This window comes from Camellia sinensis, chromosome 12, assembly GCF_055761805.1.
Source record: "Camellia sinensis isolate YWXY chromosome 12, ASM5576180v1, whole genome shotgun sequence".
Taxonomy (NCBI): domain Eukaryota; kingdom Viridiplantae; phylum Streptophyta; class Magnoliopsida; order Ericales; family Theaceae; genus Camellia; species Camellia sinensis.
In genome coordinates, this window is record NC_138972.1 from 137,647,270 (window position 1) to 137,654,462 (window position 7,193).

The 7,193-nt window shown below is 48.1% G+C and overlaps 1 long non-coding RNA gene across 1 annotated transcript; it reads left to right on the top strand.

Annotated features, from left to right (window-relative positions):
* Positions 1 to 6,333: 6,333 nt before the first annotated feature.
* LOC145804814 (uncharacterized) lies at positions 6,334 to 6,758 on the top strand. The gene is made up of 2 exons (XR_014347297.1): positions 6,334 to 6,441; positions 6,656 to 6,758. It is a non-coding gene; the product is annotated as an uncharacterized LOC145804814 (long non-coding RNA).
* Positions 6,759 to 7,193: the final 435 nt, after the last annotated feature.

The following is a 7,193-nucleotide window of genomic DNA, read 5'->3' on the forward strand; positions in this document are numbered from 1 at the left end:
TGTCTCAAGCAAAAGGAGATTGGAAAGTCAAGGAGGAAAGGATGATAATTTACCACCAAACCTTGGATTTGTTAATTCCTCGATTTGAGAAGCTAAATTTCACCCACCTCGTAAGAGAGAACAACAGGTTTGCAGATTCATTAGCAACTCTATCTTCTATGATAGACATCCCGTCCGGAGTCCGGATGCGTCCAGTCATTATTGATCAAAAGTTTGCGCCAGCATACGAGTCGATTTCCGCCATAGATGAGGTTCAAGACGGCAACCCCTGGTATTACGACATCTGGAACTTCTTGGAAAAGGAGACATATCCACTAGGGGCAAATGCCAAAGATAAGAGGGCCATCAGAAGAATGGCTGCTCAGTTCATTATCTGCGGGGGAAAGCTGTACAAAAGGGGTCATCTGGGAATGCATAAGCTCTGTGTAGAAGCTGAAGAGTCGAAACGCCTGATGGAAGCCATCCATGGGGGGGAGTGCGGTGCACACATGAATGGAGTAATGCTAGCCAGAAAGATCCTCAGACAGGGCTACTACTGGTCAACCATGGAGGAGGATTGTATTAGTTTTGTTCGGCGATGCCACAAGTGTCAAATCCATGCAAATCGCATGAACATCCCACCGTCAAAACTGTACAACATGACTTCGCCGTGGCCTTTTTCAGTCTAGGGAATTGATGTGATCGGAGCTGTTACCCCGAAGGGGTCAAACGGGCATGAGTTTATCCTAGTAGCGATAGATTATTTCACAAAGTGGGTTGAGGCCCAATCATACGCGGTGTTGAAGGCGTCGCATGTCGCAAAGTTCATCAGAAACAACATCATCTGTCGCTACAGGGTGCCAAACGAGATAATTTCAGATAATGGTTCCCACTTCAAGAAAGAAGTGGTAGACTTGTTGGAGAAATACAATGTGGCTTTCCATAAGTCATCTACATACCGGCCGCAGACCAACGGAGCGGTTGAGGCCGCCAACAAGAATATCAAGCATATACTGCAGAAGATGGTGGGAACCTATCGCGATTGGCCAAACAAGCTGCCATTTGCTCTGTGGGGCTACAGGACTTCAATCAGAACTTCTACTGGAGCAACTCCATATTCATTGGTCTATGGAATGGAGGTTGTTCTACCCATCGAGATTGAGGTTCCGTCGTTACGAGTATTGGCTGAATGCCAAATAGCCGAAGCAGATTGGCAGCAAAGCAGATTCAAAGAACTCATGCTCTTTGATGAAAGAAGACTGAAAGCACTGTACCACATCCAAGGCTATCAACGCAGAATTGCCCGGGCTTTCAACAAGAAGGTTAAGTCCAGGAATCTGAAAGAAGGAGATTTGGTGCTCAAAGACAACCGAGCTCCCATCCACGACCCAAGGGGCAAGTTCAAACCCAATTGGACTGGTCCTTACATCATCAAAGCTATCTGGTCAAGTGGAGCTGTGGTTCTGATGGATCTAGATGGCTTGGAGTTCTCACAACCGATCAATATGGACAAGTTGAAGAAATACTATCCTTGAGAGGCTCGCTAGGCCGAAAACCCGAAAGGGCGACCTAGGCAAAAGTCAGAGCACAAAAAATTAGAAAATATAAAAACTGAGCTCGCAAGGTTGAAAACCCGCAAAGGGCGGCCTTGGCAAAAGTTAGAGCGCAAAAGGAGAGTGAAAATACTCGAGTGAACCTGAGCCTGAACTACGTAAGGCTTGATTCCCATCTTTGGGATACGTAGGCAACTTCACCTTGAAGTTCAGCCATAAATTCTTCCCCGATCAACTCTGTCCATTTCGATCATCTCAGTCATCTTTGTCCATCAGCATTTATCGCGACCTCCGGTACAGTGCTGTTCAGACTAGGGGCAACTTTCCGTTGCCGCGACGGTGCAAAATTACTCAGACAAGGGGCAACTTTCCGTTGCCATGAAGTGCCGCATTGTTCTTCAGACTAGGGGCAACTTTCCAGTTGCAGGGATCTGGGGTTGTGCATCTCAGTGACAGATCTTCGACGTGTCCAGTTCTGATCCGCATCGAAAATAGTTTTGAAAAGTTTTAATAAAATTTGACTTTGTTCAAATTAATCTTTTTACGACTAAGACCATTTTTGGACCAAAAGCGGAAAACTTTCAGTACCACAACTTTCAATTTCATTGATTTCAAAACTGAGTTCTCCTGCTCTTGCATTACAATCGAGGTTGCTTTTTTTAGTACATTCATAAAGAAAACTTGAAAATGCTAAATAAGCAATAAATTTGGGGCATAGTTGAATCAAATATCTCTGCGTCCCCTCCCAGAACTGGACGAAGCATCTGATGCCAAGCTAGGCCCAACCTGTGCCTCCTCATTGAGCCAATCCAAGCACTCATCGGACAAAGTGCAACTGAAAGTGGAAGCAGGGGCCAGGAGCTCTCTAGTCCTCCATGCCGTGGCATATCGGGCAAGTTGTGCACCCCGGACCGGGAAAGCAGCTGGGTACTCAATCCCCTCCGGTGGGCAGGTCTGATCATGACCAAACTGACGCAGGAACCGGAACGGAAAATAGAATACGCAGTGGGTTAGACCAATCAATTGGATCCCAATCAGCCGAGACATACTATAGCTCATTGCCGGGAGGTTGAGCCAAGGACAACGCCAAGCAATGCCGTCTACGGACAAATTGCACATCCAATCGAACCACCACCTTTCGTCAAGAGCATTGACTAGACGCTGCCGAAAGAAGTAGCCTCGAGCTGAATAGGCCGGGCAAGAATCCACAACCTACAACTTGTCCATTAACCATACCTAGGGGAGGGATGGAAAATGAGAGAATAAAGAACAGAGAGATGTACGATGAGAGAAAAAGTGAGGAAAAGGGTTTTGTGAGAAAAACCGAGCCTGAGGGTCGAGTGATGTGAGCAAATATATATGTGAGGTCGGGTGGGAAACATTACCTGCAACAGCAGTGGACTCCCGGCAAACCTAGTCGCCTCCCGGCGATAGACAGAATCTAAGCCCATCAGTGTCTCGGCCAAGGTCATGGCAATACAGCTCTTTCCTTCTCTCAAACCTTGGGCGACTTCAATCAGGCGAATGCTAGCCCCGCCGAAGCCCGAGGAAAGCAGAAAGTGAGACAACAAACATAAGCAGAGGGCGTGTTGCCGAAAACCCTGCCAATAATGGTTGCTGCGGTCACCAGCGTCGGAAAAACGATGGATCAAGCCGAGGATGTCCAGTTCCCCACTGCAGATCAGAGATCGAGTGTCATGCGCCGTGAGCCCACACATCCGCCCTAAAGCCTGAGCATGGCCAAAACGGAGCTGGGGTAAGATCACTTCAGAGCATTCAGACTCCATCAAAACCTGAAAATCTTCGAAAGTGGGACACACCTCTTGGCCGCCAAAGCTAAAAACGTGCGTCAGTGGATTCCAGAACCTTGCCGCGGCATGGAGAAAAGGAAGCTGTAGCGGAGTACGGCTCAGCGTGAATAGTGCATTCAAGCCGAAACCCCGGAAATTCAGCTTTTCCGAGCCATCTAGAGAAGAGATCCAAGATGTGACATTTTCTGCGAGAAACGCCTCCATCTTTGTCTAAAACTAAGATGAAATGAATGTTCCCGAAGTTGAGGCTTTTATAGAAGGAAAAACACTATTCACGGGGACACATGTCAAAAACCAGGTGGCTGCAGGATTGAGTGGCCGGCCGGCCACCTTTTCTGGCTGGCCAGCCATTTACTTTTTACAAAACTGGCCGGCCAGCTGTCTCTCTCCACAAATTTGGCCGGCCGGCTCCCAAAGATGGCCGGCAATGCTGCAGTGTATCCCTTTGGCCCTGTTTTACCCTTCGAGGGAAAATTCCAAGCATTTCCGTGCAACGGGAGAGTCAAAGGCCTTCATTTCCCTCTGTTTCGGATGCGTCCCGATGCCCAGATCGTCAGAAGTACACTCTGTTGTTGCCAAGTTTTGTTTATCGAGTTGTTGTTTTGATTATCGAGTTGTTGTTTTGCTTATCGAGTTGTTTGTCGAGCGGACGTGTTTCATGTTTTCGAGTCATTGCGCTCTGTTTAAGCAATCTTTGTTTAAAGTCTTGTTTATTTGCGTTGTCAACGTTGTTGCATTTTGCTTATCGAGTTGTAAACTTCCTAAGGTTCTGTTATATCTTAGTAGGTTGAGTTGCTTAGTTTGTTACGTCGGTTCACTACCTGACTTGGTGATTACACAATGCGCATTCCCATTCAAATTCATTCTTTTTTTGTGCAAAATAAAATGATGCGATACGATGCTAAAAGTTTAAAATACAAACACCTTTTCAAAAGCTATTTCATTCCATCATGCTTTACAACAAACAAAGGTACAAGTTTTACAAAAATAAAACTGCCTAACAATATGCAAAGTGCTACAAACTACTAGCAAAAAGAAAAATAAAGCAGGAAATAGCAACATCAATGTCCTCGGGAGCGGGAACGAGAAGCACTCCTCATCCTCTTCTGCGGGACAACCTCTGCACCGTCATCATCATCTGAGTCGGAGCTGTCATCCTCAGGATCCCCCTCAGCCTCGCCTCTGTTCCCAGAACCAAGACCGGAGCCCTCCTCAGCAGATGTCTCTGACTGACGATCGGTAGCCTCCTCCTCCTCCTCCTCAGCATCCTCCCCCTCCTCATCAGGCTCCACCTCTACAATGTGAGCCCTGCGTCTGCGGACAGGCCCTCCTCGAGCTCCTCGAAAAGGCCTAGATGGCCCGGCTCCTCAGGAAGGCCGAGATGACCCCGCCCCCTAAAAAGGCCCGGGTGACCCAACTCCCTGAAAAAGCCCAGATGGCCCAGCTCCCCAAGGAGGCCCAGGTGGCCTGGCCTGCGGCTGACCGGACCATGAAGGCATCTGAAAACAAAGAGTTCAATTCAAATACATCAGTCCAAATATATACATCAGATGCAGATACAAGCAAAGGCTACGTGAAGTGGGTGCATGTAAATGCAGTGTCCGAGTGGGGTGTGTGTCAGATGTGCTCTACACAAGTAGTCTATCGATGCAGTAGAAATCAGCATGTCATCAGAAGTATGATAAATGCCAGAAAACTGAAGGGTACCTGAATACCCGCGACAGACAACTGTGCCTCCCTACGCAGGACCATGCCCTCGAGTGTGGCCACCAGTCCAACCACCTCCTCCATGTACCCTCGCGATGGCTGCAAATATGAGCTCATAATCATCAGTGAACAAAAGAATGTCTAAACATCTGAATGATGAATGAAAAACAGTGGAGCATACCAACGGTGAGTCAGGATCAATGGCGTATCGATCACTGGGCATCGGAGGCTCTAGCGGGATCGGAGTCGGAGAGATAGCCCCATACTGCCACGCCATCAACTCAGTCGGCATATCTGGCCATCCAGGATGAGGATAAGTAGACGGAACCGGAGGAACCGGTCTACCCCCACCTCTAGATGTACCAGCCCTACTAGTAGAAGGGGCGTCTGCAGCCCGAGGATGACATACCGGCAGGCCTCGTCATCGGGGTGCGAGCTCCCGTCAATGGAGGCATCAAATATATGTGACGGTAAGTGGCGTAGTCCCCCTCCTCAAGATATAATAAAGCATCGCTACCCAGCATAGCGCCGACTACCTCTGAGTAAGAGAGCCTGTCAACAGTCCGCATACTGACTGGGGGTACTGCGGGAGGATCCTGAGAAAGATACCCCCATACCTGACGCAGAAAGCGTTCCCCCAGGAACCATGCCCTGCCAACCGGCCCTTCGAGCAGGACCCTATACTGGGAGATGCCCGACCCTCCGGTATACTGAAGTCGGAGACCATCACCTAGAGGCGCCCAAGGCTGCCATGAGATCTGCGGATGATAAATGCATAAACCAATCAGAAATCGGGAATATACAGAGCAAATCAAAGATGAAAATGAAAGGAACTGAAAGTTCTGAAGTACCTCTGAATGCCGCACAGTGTCAAAGTACTGTCGCAGGTAAATGAGGGTCTCTCGGGGTCTCGGCCGGTGCGGGCCCTCAAACACCAGTGAGTATGGGGTCATGGGAACCCCTGCCACCTCCAACTCTGGGGCTAATGCTGGGAAGTATACATAGACCCATAGCTGAGAAAAGCAGTGCAGAATGTAAGTACGAAATGTTGAGAGCAAAATACAGACTGTAAAAGTGCGCTGTGTGTGCAATGTACAAGTAACGAAGAGCAAAAATGTAAATCAAGAGGACAGAAAAGTACCTCCCAGGCTCTCCAGTAGTCGCCAAGTAAATCGCCCCGCCCGCGGGAGGTCGCGCTCATATAAAAGTAAAGGGTAGCCAGGCCGGCGCCACCCTAGTCATATCGATGGACCTGTGATAGGTCAACCAGAGCGCTCAGCAGGTAGGGGTGTGCATAATACCGCCAAAACCGCCGAAACCGCCAAAACCGCACCGAACCGCACCGCCAAGGCAAATTCATTATTATTTGTCAATCGAACCGCCGGTTTTTGGTAAGAAAAATGGCAAATTCTAGTGACATTTTTATCAATCCGCCGGTTTCTATTTTTCTTCCAAACCGCACCGACCCGCACCGCTATTAAATCATGTTTTATAGGATTCTAAAAATTCTTTTTTACTTAAGTTTGCTTGTTGTTCTATACCTTAGAATATAGTATTACATTAATGCTCGAGGGGAATTTTATGTATTGTATTTGATCATTGCAGCTTCCACAGATACTTGTAATGAACTGATGGCATAGTCGTTGATATTATCATGTTGTTGCTACACTTGCTGCATCAGAAGAAAGCTTCGCAAGATGCTTAACATCACGATGTCTCTCATCTTTTTTTTACTCTTTGATTTAAGTTTTGTAATTTGAATCATATTTTTTATAAACCGCCAATCCGCCCGAACCGCCAAGGCAAATCCGCCATTATTTGCCAACCGAACCGCCGGTTTTTGATAAGGAAAATGGCAAATTCTAGTGACACTTTTATCAATCCGCCACCCGCCATACGGTTTCTATTTTTCTCTCAAACCGCACCGACCCGCACCGCGCACACCCCTATCAGCAGGTATAGCCCGACTGTGTTCCCTCTATCGGCGAACAGGGTAGTCCCGAAGAGGAACATAAGGAAACCACGGGCGTACTGCTCTGTCTCCTCGGGAGTCTCAGGCACCATCTCCGCCCGCCGGAAGTGGGAAGAGAACCAAGTGTATCAGACTCTCCCAGAAACCCTGTCAACAGGCGGGCGAGCCCCC